Source organism: Camelus dromedarius, chromosome 27 (assembly GCF_036321535.1).
Source record: "Camelus dromedarius isolate mCamDro1 chromosome 27, mCamDro1.pat, whole genome shotgun sequence".
NCBI classification, from domain to species: Eukaryota; Metazoa; Chordata; class Mammalia; order Artiodactyla; family Camelidae; genus Camelus; species Camelus dromedarius.
In genome coordinates this window covers 7843932-7858478 of record NC_087462.1, presented here as the reverse complement: position 1 = coordinate 7858478, position 14547 = coordinate 7843932, and the positions used below count along the sequence as shown (strand labels likewise).

At 60.4% G+C, this 14547-nt stretch overlaps 1 long non-coding RNA gene across 3 annotated transcripts; it reads left to right on the top strand.

Annotated features, from left to right (window-relative positions):
- The first annotated feature begins 851 nt into the window (after positions 1-851).
- Positions 852-13333, top strand: LOC116148420 (uncharacterized). Of its 3 annotated transcripts, none has more exons than XR_010378076.1 (3): positions 852-1024; positions 5412-5466; positions 12073-13333. It is a non-coding gene; the product is annotated as an uncharacterized LOC116148420 (long non-coding RNA). The 3 variants fall into 3 exon arrangements; XR_010378077.1 differs by lacking the exon at positions 852-1024 and adding an exon at positions 4346-4449 and having other exon boundaries at positions 5408-5466; XR_004131913.2 differs by lacking the exons at positions 852-1024; positions 5412-5466 and adding an exon at positions 7040-7143.
- The last annotated feature ends 1214 nt before the right edge of the window (positions 13334-14547 follow it).

Below are 14547 nucleotides of genomic sequence, written 5' to 3'. Positions count from 1 at the left end.
CCCCCCCGCCCCCCCCCCCCGGCCTCCTGCCCGCTTGCAGCAGGTGCTGCCAGGGCCAGCTTCGGGATGGGGGCCTCCGCAGCGAGGTTCATACCACCCAACTCTTGGCCTGTGACTCGCACTCATTTCCAAGGGCGTCCGCCCTGCCCTGACCTCCTTGCCCTATAGGGCTTAGACCACGGAGAAAACTTCCCACACTCCGTCTCTTATTGCGGGAGGGGAGAGGGGCAGACCCCTGGTATTGAGATGCGCCGGCTGTTGTCTCACTATTGATTCATGGAATCCCCAAACCACCGGAGAAATGGGGCGTTCCTGCTACCTCCTTTAACAGATGGGGAAACTGAGGCTTGGTGAGATTATGAAGTTTGCCGAAAGACACAAGAAGATCAAACCCAAAGTCAGGGCATACCAAAGTGGTTCCTGGGAGTGTAAATGGGTAATGATCCCAGCTGCCTTGTGCACCAGAAATGGATTACTGCGTCCTACAATGTCGCGTCCATTTTACTGATAAGCAAACTGAGGTAACGAGCGCAAAAGTCACACCCGAAAGTGAGAGGCTGGGCCAGGATTCGAACCAAGCCCCGGGAGCCCAGGCTTGCTCCGCCGTTTCCCAACAGGCTTCGGGCGCCCACCTGGGGGCTGCGGCGCCCCCGCCGCCGGGCCCCTCCAGCCGCCGGGTCCCGCCGGGGCCGGGCCGCCCGCCAGGCTGCCGGGCGCCGAGCCCGCCCGCATCACGCCGCTGTGAGTCACCTCGCGCGCCGGCCCCGCCCCCCCCGCGCCAACAAACAGCGTGTTGCCTGGCAACCGCCGCGGGTCGCCCGCCCAGTCAGCGTGCTAGGGCCGGAGTTCGAGTCTCCAGCCTGGTGGGAGCCGTTGGCTTTACTCAAATTAGGGACTCAGGTCAGACCTGCAGTCATGGTTAGCACGGATGAGGGCGAAGGAAACAGCAGTGGCCCAGTGCGGGATGGACGAACGGAAGGTGTCTTTCCCCAAGCCAGACCCACCCCTTGTTCTCAGGAGGCAGGTATCAGGGTCGGGGATGGCACTGGGGACTCGATGTGGGGTGAGACATGCCCTGAGGAGCTGGGCCAAAGCTGCGATCGGGGGGGTCGAAGCCATTTTCCTAGAGGGATCTGCGGAGCCGGCCTGGGGGTGGGTATCAGGAGGGCTGCGGTGGGGGCTTTTGGCTTTTCACCCTCCCCTCACTCTCAAAGGATCTAACACTTCATGAGCACGTTCTATGTTCCAAGCCCTCTGATGCTCCATGGGTATTATTCGCATTTGACACATGGGGAAACCGAGTCACAGAGAGGCAAAATCCTTCACCAAGCTTGAAGCCAGACAGGGGCCCTCATGCTCCCCTCTTGGGGGTGGTCACATCTGTGGGAGGCTCCAGCGTAGACATGAGTGACAAGTCCATGTCGGAGCTTGGCTGGGACATGTAATTTGTAGCAGGTGGGTGGGCTCATTGGGGACTGGTGACACAGGGTTGTGTCCTCCGGAGACTGTGCCAGGCTCCCTCCAAGGCTCAAATGAGGGCAGGGGGAGAGTTACCCAAGAGGCAGCATCACTTCACTCTAGGCTCCCCAGCACCCATACAAGTCACCACTCAGCTGCCCACAGGACCCCAGTCATTGTGGAGTGTGGAAAAGAGCAGGTGCCAACACTGGGGCAGGATGAGCAGGCACGTGCCCCTTGGCACCCTTCCTCTGTCATGAAAGTGACCAGCTGCCTAGGAAGTCTCCACCTTTGCATTCTTTAAGAAATGTTCATGTTACTCAAATGACTGAGTAAATCACTCAAATGGTTGAGTAGAAAGACAGAGGAGTGCAGAGTCTCTGGAGAGTCTAAAGTCAGAGGGTCATGGTGAGAGGTAAGGAAGGCTTCCTGGAGGAGGTGATGGCCTAGGAATTGAAAGATGCCCATGAGTTGGCAGGTGGGTATGAAAGGCAGGTTGGAGAGAAGGCAGGGACCTCATAAGCAGGGCCTTGTGACTGACAAGGGGGGACCATGGAGGAACTTTTCACAGTGGGTGGTAGAAGGGAGATGTGATTTGATTTAATTGGCTCTCTCTAGAGAATGGATGGAAGGAGTAAGGCTGGAAGCAAGGAGACCAGGGAGACCAGACTGTTGGAGTGTTTTCAGGCCAGAGATGATGGTGGCTTGGAAATAACAGATTTAGCAAATAAAAATACAGGAGGCCCAGTTAAATTTGATTTTCGGATACAGAGTAAGTACAATTTTTTTTTTTTTGGTAAAATTATGTCCCAAATATTGCATGGGACATATTGATACTAAATGATTCATTGTTTATCTGAAAATCAAATTTAACTAAGTGTCTTGTATTTTATCTGGCAAGAGTACTTTAAGTTCTCGGGGCCCTGGGGATGGGGAAATAATAATAGCTAACAATAATGGGGGAAATAATAATAGCTAACAATAATGGAGCAAATGCACTTTGGAGTGGATACTACTATCATCCCCATTCTGCAGATAGGTAAACTGAGGCCCAGAGAAGAAACTTTTCTATACAGTTAGTAAGTGGGACCGATTGGAATCCAGGCATGTTGGTTACATTTCACCAGCCAGTTAGAGCTGGTACCCCCACCCTTCTCCAAGGGGTGAGGGGTGGGACTTAAATGCCGGGTTTCCCCGGTTTCTGGTGGCCCAGGTACTGGCCTTCTTAATGCAGTAGACTCCCCAGCCTCCCCTGCAGCCTAGGCTGTCACCTCCCCTTGAGCCCCTCCTCCCAGGACACCGAGGCAGTGGGAGGGACGGCAGTCGGCCTCAGGGGGGCTCCTCTCCCCGGCTGTGGCTCGGCCTCGCCCTCTTCCAAGCCGGCAGGATCCGCCGTCTGCGCCCGCCGGCAGGGGGAGGGGGTGGGTTATTTTTACCTCCCTCCATGCAGCCGGGGCGACAGGAAGTGAGCGCGCGGCCCGCCAGATGCGGGGAGCCAGGCAGCTGGGAGCAGCCACAGCTGGACGGGCGGCCGGCCGGGGGCGGGGGAAGGCAGGGTGTGCAGGGGGCGGATCCCAGGCCTCAGGTCTCCCCTTTGTTCCCCGCCGCCCCAGCCTCCCCTCCGAGATCCCCCCTCACCTACCCCGCCCCCGCTCATCTCGGCGGTGGCCTCACTGTCCCCCATCTGTGCGCCAGTTCCCCTGATATCCACGGGCTCTCCGAACCGGGCGGAGAGGGGACCCTGCTCCTCGACCTGGGGACCCCCGGGTCCCAGCAGAGTGAAGGGTGGGAGAGGGAGACAGCCCCGCGCCGGCCCCGCCTGCCACCGCCATTGTTTACCCGTCGGCTGCCTCCTAGGAAACTTAACCCGCCCGCGGTAATTTTATTTGGGAACTTCGGCCAGTTGCCATAGCAACCCCCAGTGACGTCAGAGGGGCTGGGGCCTGAAATCCCCGGGAAAGGGGGGGATGGGATTAGAGGGGAGACCCCCAGGAGGGCCCCTTCTTAACCCTGCGCCTGCCGGGCCCTAGTCAGAGGGGAGAGGGCAGCCAGATGTGACACCTCTTGGGCGCCCCCATTCTGGCCCGGTGCCAAGTGAAGGTGGCCAGCCAGGCCCTGATGTCATCTGGTGCTGGGTGGGTAGTGAGTCAGTCCCCGGTGGGGGCTGGGCCAGGCTTGGGGGCTATTCCTATTTGACTCACCCCTCCAGTGCCTTGGGAGCAACACCAGGAAGGACCCTGCCCTGAGGATTTCAGGCACCTAGCTCGGGGTCCCCACAGGTCCCTAGGAACTCTGTCTCTCTGAGTTGTATGTGGGTAGGTAAGGGCTTTCCTGATGCTCCCAACACCAGTTTGGGGCGGTTGAATGAAAGGGTTAGTGGCAGTGAATGGGGGCCACCACATAATGTCCTTCCCTGGATGTGGGGAGTGGCCGGTGCCCTAGTGAGGGGGCAGGTGGTGGGATCCCTGCTTAGTCCATAACACAGCCTGTCACCAGGGTGACAGGAGGCAGGGGCCCTGACTGGCAAGGAGGAGCACAGCGCCAGCCGGGGGCTGGGCTGGGAGGAGCCACCCTAACCACAGTGACGTGGGACTTCCTCGGCAGGGCCTGTTTGATGTCTGTGTGTGCAGCGTTGCCATGGGGCCCGGCAGGCAGCCCTGCGTATGAGCCACCAGGGTGACCTACAGGGTGACTGGGTCTGTCAGGGTCCCTTGACCCAGCCCCCCACCCCAGGTCTGCATGGTGGCATAAACTTGGTGTAACTGCATGCAAAAGCTTATCCAGCTTCTACTCCATCTCAGGCCCTCAGACCTCAAAACGCATTTTCAGGCCCATTTTACAGATCAAGAAAGCGAGGCTGAGAGGTGTGATCATTTGGCCAAAGACACCCAACTAGAAGTGGAGAAGCAAGAATTTGAAACTTAGTTGACCACTCTGCTCCCTTCTCTCCTCCATCACACTGGTCTCCTCGCTGTTTCTCAAATGTTCCAGGTACATACATGCTGCTGCAGGGCCTTTGCACTGGCTGTTCCTGCTCCACCTGGAATTCTTTTCCTCTAGAAGTCCGCATGGCTTCTCCCTCACCTCCTATAAATCTTTGTTCAAATGTCACTTCCTCCTCAAGGTAGCCTTTCCTGACCTGCTCACCACCCCCTCACTCCATCTCCTTTGCCCCCTTCTATTACCTCTCCCAACACATGCCACGCAACACACCATAGATCTTTATACCTGTCTGTTTATTGTATCGGCCCCATGAGGGCAGGGTTTTTTTCTGGCTTGTTCTCTGCTGTGTCTTTAGTGCCCAGAACAGCACTTCACCTGGCACACAGCAGGCACTCAATGAATGTTTGAAGAATGAACAAATGGGCGTGCGTGTGTGTGCCTTGTGCCACTTGACCGCTTGGCCTGGCCTCACCCTGGCCCTGTCCTCTCACTCCTCCCTGTCATTACAAAGGAGCTGTTGGCCAGTTTGGAGAGCTCTGATCCCTGTTGGCTGCTGTCCCTGGGTCAGTTGGCCAGCTGAGAACCAGGGTATGTGGGGGCAAATGTCAGGGATCTAGATGTAGGGCTGATGGGGGTATTGCTCAGTGGTGGAGCATTGGGCTGCAGATAGAGGACTGAGGGCACTGGGAGGACTCTCCAAGCGTGGACTGAGGGATGCTAAGTGAGTCAGGGTGGTCTAAGCCATGTGCAGGGAAATGGCAAAATGGTTTATATGGGCTGAGGGCCCTTGGCACAGGTATCCCTGGAGGCCAGCGTGGAGGAGACATTTCCCTTAATGTGTGCCTGATTGGACTAATAATGAGAAGAGAGAAGGGTGGTTCTGATGGGAGAACTTGTCCTGGAGTGTGAAGGGAGTGTTCTGGAGGGGCAGAGTGGAGGGGATGCCTCATTGTAATTTGATCACTTTATACTTCTGAAATGATTGTGTGTGTGTGTGTCTCCACAGGAAGACCCTGGACCTAGGAACTCCATCCCTCTGTTTGAAGCTGCTTAGGAGGCCATGTGGTTAGTACCCCCTCCCCCCTCGGGCCCCACCCTGAGTCGGGGAATTCTGTGCCACCCCAAATCTTCCCCTGGGGCCCCACAGGCAGCTCTGCCCCCTCCTGCCCCAACCTGCCAGATCCTGCAGCCTGGGCCAGCCTGCCCCTTGGGCCCCACAGAGAAGAAAGACCCAGGAACCCCCCAGGGCTGGGCCCCATGGGATAGTAGTTAGGTGTGGCTTCTGCCCCCTCACCCTAATCCCACCAAAATCCGAAGTGGGAGCCTGTTGAGCTGAACTGAGGAAATAGGGGCTCTGGAGGAATTTGGGGGTGTGAGGTGACCCAGAGGCATCCAACCGGCCACTCCAGTCTTCTGCCTGGGCCTGCTGCTGGGTCCCCCTACCCTCAGCATTACTCTTACTGCCTGGGAGGTGGGTGGTGAAGATTATGAGCCCCAGCCCCAATTATAAGACTTCAGAAATGTTGGGGGTGGGAGAAAAACTGTGCCCCAAAGCTGTGTTCACACAAGTCGGGGAATGATCCTCTGGCTGCAGAACCCTGTGATGTGATGGTGGTGGTGGTGGTCTGGGGACCATTGGTCCGGGTCCCATCTTAGGGCAAAGTGGCATCCGGGCATGCCCAAGGAGGCTGGCTTGGCGGCAGAGGGCACCCCGCCCCTCCTTTGCTGAGTTTTGTTCCCAGCCCCCCATCTGGGCAGGGAGCCAGGCCCCAAGGCAGGGCCCGGTCCTGGGGAACAATGCCGCCGTGTTCCTCCCGGTGGAGGGGAGGTCCGCGGAGGATGAGGTGGGACAGACACGCATGCAGGGAAGGAGGGAGGGATCCAGGCAGGGCCTCTCTCCCAGGGATCCTCTAGGAGCTGGGGAGTTTCCCAGAGGCCCTGGGTGGGTGAGGGGGTGGGGATGCCGGGAAGCCTGAGGTGGGAGGAGACCTAGACCCAGGGACCACCTGGACTGGGATCAGAAAGTCTTCAAGTGCAGCAGGAGAGGGTTGGGTGGGATAAAAGGAGGGACTCTCTGAGGCTGTAGAGTGCACTGTGGAACTGGAGAGAGCAGGGATTCGCGTTTGGCCAGATCCCAGAATCCCCAGGCCCATGCCCTCCCAGGGAAAGGAGGGGGTCCACAGTGGCAGTGTGGCACCGTGCCTCCATCTCCTCTCCCCTTGTCCACGGCCTCTTGGGTTTCTCTTCCTGCGCAGGGACAGGAATTAGGCCAAAAAGGGTTTGGGGGTACACTGGGTATTAGGACCCCTGCTTTCGCCCGATCCCGGCAGAGCCTTCGCTGAAAAACGGGCTGGACCCAAGTCCAGGTCCCGGAGGGGGAAGTCGGGCTCAGTCTGGGGCCCAGGAAGAGTTGGGACAAGGAAGGAGAAAGTTAGGGCTGAGTTGGGGACGGGACTGAGTTGGGGGACCTCGGAGAGAGAAAGTGGGGGCGGACCGGCTCCGGGGGCACATGACGGCGTGCCCGCCCCGCCCCGCGCCCGCCCCCTGCCCGGCCCGGGGGGAGGAGACGGGGAGGTTTTAAAAGCGATTCGGCCCCGCGGCGGGCTGGCCAGTGAGTGGGATGGAACGCGGCCGGCGACCACCCCCGGCCCGTCTCGGACCCGCCGCTCGCCGGCTTGCGTCCCAGCCGGCCGGGCCGGGGCGGCGGCCGGAGCCCCGAGTGCCGGCTCCCCTCCCCCGCGGGTGAGTCGGGGAGGGAACCGGGAGGGAGGCGGCGGCGGCGCCGTGGCGGCGGCGGCAACTTTTCCGCGCCGGACTGGTGGGCGGAGTGGGGGTGCGCCCGGCGGGCCCCCCAGGCCCTGGCGAGGGGGAGGGCGCCGCCCCGCGCCCCGCCGCCGGTGGCTGGGGGGACAGCGCGGCCCGGGCATCTGCTGGTGGCGGTGGCAGAGTCCCGGGGCGCCCCCTACGGAGCGAGGGAAGGGCATTCCACCTCTACCCCGTCCCCAGGGGCCCGCTGCGGGTCCCCCAACCACTCCCCGTCCAGAGATTCGTCAGAGCGTGGTGGGGAGGGCGGGTCCCAGCGCTTCTTGGTCTGGTCACAGTGGGCAGGAGTTGGCCGCAGGGTGGGAGAGTATGTGCCCTGGCTTGGGGTGGGGGGAATGGCTATACCGTGCAGGGGCCCCTGGGGGTGCCTGTCTGGGCTTTGTGGATGGGGGTCTCCCAGAGTTTTGTCTGTGGGGGCAGGGGACAAGGGTTCAAGTTCTTGACATGTCAGCCGGTGAGTGGGGGGAAGGCCTTCCATAGAGGAGAGGGTTGGGGGCCCAGCAGTACAGCTGGGCTTCGGAGGGCTTCGGGGACGCCGCTCCTCCTTTCTCGCTCCTCCTGGCCCAGTGGAGAAGGGCTCATTCAGAGGAAGGGGGCCAGGTTTGGGAGATTCTTGGAGGACTGACTCCCTAGCCCTGTGTATTTTGGGGTCTCCGTGCCCTTGGGCTGCAGGAAGAGGGTGAAAGGGCCCAGATGGAACCCTGACACCTCCATCGTAGCCCCAGACTGACCTCTGACCTCAGCATTGGACTTGACTGCTCCCAAAGCCCCCAGTCCTACACTGAATTTCCTATGCAACCCAGCCAGATCCAGACCCAGTGGCTCCTGAATGCCTTGAAGGTGCAGTTGGTTCCCTGTCACCTGTCCCCTCTGCCCCAACCCCAACCAGCTGCCTGCTTATGATGGCTGTTGTATGAGGGTGAGGCTGGGGTGTGTGGGACCCTTGGCATGAGGGGTGTCTTCTGGTAGCCCTGCCCATGCCAGCTTGAGCTGGAGGGCAGTACCCAACAGGTGCCCGGGCTTAGAGGCGAGGTGATGTGGGACACACCCTGTCCGCTCGCCCACGCACCATGCCCAGGCCAGCCCGTGTGCATGTGTTCACATGCCACCGTCCTGGGAAGGCACGAGCCCCAGGGCCTGGTGCCAGCTCTGTCCTAGTGCCCGGGGGTATCCATTGCCCTCTGTCCTTGCAGAATGTCCTCTGGGAGCTCCCTCAAGACCCCAAAGGACAGGCCTTGTCTGTGGGCCTGGAGGGGGCCCTAAAATAGCTGCCGGCCTGGCTTGGGGCTGGCACGCGGAGCACATGCGTGACAGGGTGTGTCCAGGGGGTTCGGGCCTGTCTGTGCTAGCCCGGCCTATGAGTCTCCACTGACCCTTGCCCACTGGAAAGAAACAGCAGAGGTGGATGCTCTAGGGGTCCTCCTGGGGACCTCCCCCCCGTACGAACTCCTGCCTGTTGCAAGTGGAGGCCAGATGTTCTGTGCAGGCCGCAGCTGTGGGACAGACCCTTGTCCCATTTGCAGCCCGGGGGTAACTGGCCCCATGGGTATAGTGGAGTGACCTGCTCTCCATGGGCCCAGATGATGCTTTGATAGACTGTAAGGCATTTTGCAGAGTTTGCCCTTCACCTTGGGAGGCTGGGTGGGGGAGTCTGTTCCAAGTGAAGAAGGCCACAAGGATCCCTGGGCGGTCTGAAGAAAACTCCTTCTGTCCCTTTCCCACTTCGGATGCACTTTATGCCAGAATCAGGCCTGGCTTTTCCTTATTCTACTTACCGCGTGACCTTGGGCCTGGCTCTGAATCCTCTGGTCCTCGGTTTCTCCATCTGTATATGGGGAGCATTGGGAAAACCAGCGGAGAGACGTATGCACGTCCCCTCCCTGTCCCAGGCCCTTGCCTTCAGATCCCTGTGAGGGCACCCTGGCCATCTTCCCTCCTGCCAGCGCGTGTCCTGGGTGAACACGGAGGTGTGTCTGGGAAAGGCTGGTCATCGACGAAGGACGTCCTCGGAGGCCAATGGGTGTGGGTGTGTGAGAATCCTTGGGCAGAGAAGGACGCCACCATGCTGGGCATGGCTGAGTCATGCTCCATCGGCGCCTTGCCCCAGGGCGCTGGAGCTGGCGCCACCCTGGGTGTGGTCACTGAGCTGTGGCCCTGGGTAGAGCAGGCCTGGGTGGTCTGGGATGGGGTCCTGGTGGTGAGGGGCCAGAGTCCTGACTTCTGGTATGCTCGACCCCTTGGGCCTTGGTCTGGCATCACCATCAATGACTGTTGTCATCCACACCACGAAAATGTCTTGGGGAGCCCGGGAACCCTGAGCTTTGGGCCTCGGAATTGTCGGGGTGCCGAGGGAGAAGGACAGGGCCTGGAAGCCAGTGACTGCCCTTGAGGCCAGTGGCCCCCAAAAGGCAGGTCAGGAGGGCCTGGACAAGGATCTATCTGAGGATAAGGCAGAAGTAGACATGGCGGAAGGGGGCACCCCTCAGTTAAGGGCTCACAGTGGGGATGGTAGGGGTCCCCTAGGAATTCTGGGACTGGCCTGAGGGGGATTGAAGTTGAAGGCAGGGGTTGGAGCGTGGCGTTGTGTGACTGGCCACAATGGGGGCTGGGATGTGACTTGCATGGTTCCCCTATTTATAACAAGTGATTCAGTCCTCACTTACTCACCCCTTCCTGAGCCTGCCCCCCTCCCCTCTAGCCCTGGGTGGGCAGCGGGGCCCACCCACTTGCCAGTGCCCTGCCTTCTTCCACCTGGGTGCCAGCCTCTGCGGTCTGCCCATTGGGCCGGACGCTGGGACTTGGGTGAGGGGTCGGGGGCTGGTGGTCAGGCAGCACTTGGCTGGGCAGCCCAGGTTAGCGGCTGGCTTGGGGCCCGGCCAGGGAGCCTCTGCGGAGAGTCTAGGCCCATTAGGCAAAGCGTTAGTGACAGGCTGGGAGGGCGGGCAGCGGCGGCGGGCAGGGCGGGGCCTGCAGCCCTTGGTATTTTCCGATCCCAGCTGCTCTGAGAGGGTGGAAAGTATTTGGGGACCAGGCTTGGGGGCGGTGGTGGTGGTGGCGCCCCCGGCGGAAGCTGCCCCTGATTCATTCTTGGAGCATGGGGTGTGGGGGGGTAGCATTACGGAGTCTGAGTCCGTCTCACAAGTCCACGCCCTGTCTGCAGCGCATACTCAGACATCCATCCATCCATCCATCCATCGATGTGGCCTGGGGCCTGCCGTGCTCCCCTGGCCCAGGGGCCCGCCCTGCCCCGACCCTTTCAGCGGCCAGGACCTTGGCCCTCCCTGGACAGCATCTCCCGTGAGCCCAAGTCACCTGCCTATGGTGACGGGGTCCCGGCTCCTGGCCACCTGCATGGCAGTGCCCCCTCCACTTGAGACCCAGGCCTTTTGCGCCTGCGGGGACGGGGAGTGGCCTTGGCCCCGGCCCGGGGCTCTGTGCAGGGGAAACCCCACAGGAAACGGGCCTGGCCAAATGGCCGCCCTTCCCGTTCTCGTCCCTGGGACACGAATGTGCTGTCTCACTTCCGGAGGCGGCCCAGGGAGGCTGGCCGCCCTGCGGGGCCTCGTCTGCTCCTGGCTGGTGCCCCTAGACCTGGAGGGGACAGGGCTGGGCTAGGGCCCGACGATAAAGCGGAGGCCAGTGTATGTGTTTTTGTGTGTTTGTGTGCGTCTGTGTGTGTGGAAGGGGTGGGGACACAGCAGGGCACCTCACTCCACCTGTCTCCCAGTGGTGGGTGCCACCAGATCTGGGTGCTGGGGTCCTACCCATGTGCAGCATCTTCAGTTCCATCATCCTTCCTGTTTCTGCCTGGTGAATGATGACAGAGTAGCCCCGTCTTAATTATACGTAGCACTCATGGAACCCTTACCACGACATTAGCCCTGCTTTGCTGATGGGGAAACGGAGGCCCAGAGAGGGTGAGTGACTTGCTCATAGTCACCAGCTGGGAAGCTGAATAGCTAGGGTTCAAATGTGGCCAGACTGGCTCCAGAGTTGGGGTCTCCTATACAGGAACTCTCTGTTTACTGAACACAAGGCCAGCTTCACAGGGTCTCCCCCAACTCAGAAGGAGGGAGCTTGGTGTGATGCTCTGCTGTTGATGTCTTGAAATTCTTAATTTGTGAACAAGGGGCCCCAGGTTTTCATTTTGCATTGAACTCCACAAATTCAGTCAGTGGTCCTGGTGTCAGGTACTTACTGAGTGACACTCTTGGTGAAACCTCACTGTGATATGCCCCAGAGACTCTTGGCTCCATTTCACAGATAGGGAAACTGAGGCTTGGAGGGTATTTGGGAAACGGCCGAGCTGGGATGTGAATCTCGATCCTGGGTCCGGTGCTCTGGCGGTGTGCGTGCCAGGGGGGAGAGCTGGACCCTGGCTGCCGGCATCCGCTCTGGTGGGGCGCGGGCTGAGGCCTGGCTGCTGAGGAGACAGGGCCACGGGGGGAGGCCCTGGTGGTTTCCTCCTGCCCTTCAGGCTTCTAGGAAGTGGCGCCAGCTGGGGTGAGATCACTTCCTCACCCGCCTGCCCGCCACCCCCTCAGCTTCCTCTCCCCATGGCCCCATTTAGCCTGCCCAGGGCTCAGTGGTGGTGGGGGGGTGGCGACAAAAGCGGGAGGGAACTTGGCTCTGGGAGTTCCTGCAGGCTCCTTGGCCGAAAGTGACCCTCCAGGCACCTCTACCTCTCTGGGCCTTGGAGGCATGGCTGTGGCTAAGGGTGTCTAGCCAGGTGGTCCAGCTCTCTCTTAGGGAAGAGGGCTTCCCTGCAAGAACTCAAAGGATGGCAGCAAGTGGGGACTTGGAGGGCAGATGTCCTCAAATCTCATTACCTCCTTTTGTCTCTCCTAGGTGCCAGCCGCTGGCCCTGCCCGGTGTCCCCCCACCCCTGTGCCATGGCCGGCTGGGGTTCCTGGGGATGGGATTTGCTGCCTGTCACAAATCACATTGCCAGGGATTTCCAACCGACCCTGAGCCCTGCCTCTGGGGCCGCTGCTGTCACTGCCACTACCGAGGACCCCGACCCAGGGATAGGGATGGGGATGGGGTGGCAGAGAGGCCCCCACCACCTGCGTCTGGCCTGGGGAGCAGGGCTTAGCTGCTTGTGAGCAGGTCCACAGCAAGTGTGTTCACAGTGGCTAAGTTCCGCCCCCCACGGCCCCGCCTCCTCTGGCCCTGCCACCTCTCCCCTGGGCCTGCCTGTCCCACCGCCCGGGCCTCCCTGGGCTCTGCCTCCCGTGCCTACTGAGCTGAAACACAGTTGATTTGTGCAGACTGGCTCAGTTCAGCAGGAACAGGAGTCGAGCCCCCTTGGAGTCTGTGGCCCTTGCCTTCCCTGGATGGGCCAGTCGCTGCCTAGGGGAAGAGATGAGGACCCGGCCCCAGACCTGTGTCTGGAGGAAATTGGAGATGGGTGGGGCCTCAGATGGGTGAACTCAGCTGTCTGCTGCAGGCCCCCTCCTCCAATTCTGCACTTCAGAACCCCCACACAGTCCCATCACAGGCTGGGCTGTGCTTGCAGGGAGGATGGGGAGATGGGCAGGTGGGTGGCCCTTCCATGAAAAAGGGAAGCCAGCAGTGCCCTGCCTTGCCGACCCTCGGCCCCTCCTCTCCCAAGGCTGGTTGGGGCACTGCTGGCCCGAACCTTCACAGCAGCCAGTTACCCAAGAGGAAGCTGCCTTGGGCCCCCCAGACCGTTAAATGCCAACTCCGGGCTTCCGGAACCAGGCTGCCTGCCCTGACCCTGCCTGGCCCCTTCTCCCTGGGCCCTGCAGCTTCCTAACTTGGAAGAGGAGCCATGACACCCTCCTGACACATGGGACAGGGAATGAGGTCCCTGTGGGCCCAGAAAGGAGATCAGCAGGCCTGCTTTGTCCTTGGGTGGTCCCAGCGCATGGAAGAATTGAGACTCTGTCCTTGATCAGATAGAGTAGGGCTTTTTTGGGGATGAGACTGGGAGGCAGAGTGAAGCCCCCCAGGCTGTCAGGGTTGACCCAGTGTACGCTTTCCCCATCGGGGCAGGAGCAGACAACAGCTTGGGGTAGACTCTACGCGCCACATGTTGAGCCTTTCTTTTGTCCAATTAAATAAAAGCTGCCTGCCTCATTCTGAAGGTCTGGTGGTTTGTGATTTATTCCCACCGCCATCCCTGGCTTTTGGGATGGGGAAGGTTGATTGGCCTGAATTTACTGCCCTGGCATCCTGGTCTTCTGACCTCATAGGAGCCCCATCTCTCCCCCACCTGCTCTAGGAAGGTGACACTTTAGTCATATAGGTGGAGAGGGTGCCCTTGGTGTAGAAGGGTGACCTGGAGGAGTGTCATGGGGTTGGGGGGGTGACCTTGTAGGAAATTCTGGGCTGGAGGACTGACTTTCAGGGTTGGTGTGGTGACAGGAAGAGCTGTTCTTGGAAGGACCTAGACTAGATTATGATGAGGAATGCCTCATGTCCAAGGCTGGGGGTTGGGGGGATGGGAACCAATTTAAGCTGGCGGTGGTGGGGTGACCCTGAGGGGACATTTGGAGATAACTGGGACCTGAGGGTTTGAGCTAAAGACAGTTGAGGGTGACAGACATAAAGGAAACTCGGGCTGGGGGTAAGACTTGGGGTGTCTAGTATCTGAGAATGCTGGCAGGGAACTTGGGCTTGAGGTGTGTGTGTGTGTGAGCCCAAGAGGGTCATGGCTGTGACTTGGACCCGAGGGGTGCCCCAGGTCCGAGACACTTGGAAACAGCTGGGACCACAAGGGTCAGAGCTGATGCAGAACTCTCAGGACTGCCACCTCACCCTCCCAGGCCTCCAGGCGGCGCTAAGGAGCGTGCATGCAGGTCAGTTGCGGGTCCCACTCGCATACCTGCGGAAACTGGAGAGGCGGGGTAGGAGGTGGAGCCAACTCCAACTGGTTTCCTCCAGCGCAGGTCGGTGCCACGAGCCAATCGCTATGCCCAGCGCCACCGATGCCCCGCCCACGGCTGCGCACGGGACCTCGGCGCCCTCTAGCGGTCGGCCCCCCGTCCAGCCTCGCTCTGAGCCCCGCCCCTTCGGGAAGCCTCTGTCCTCGTCTGCCCCGGCCCCGACAGTGACCCAGATAGTCTGTTCCTCTGTCTGTCTGTCTCTAAAGGCAGGGAGGTTCCTGACTTCTCAGGGAGCCAGTAAAGCAAGGTAACTAAGGGCCTTACTGCTATCCTCCAGATCTCATTATTTGGGGACTAGGAGCCTCATCCGCGGTTTGGGAGCCCAGACACGTCCTGGCCGCGCCCCTATTGACCACGCCCACCCCGCCTTGTCAGAACCTCGCCCACCGAAGGCTAGTCTACACAGAATTCC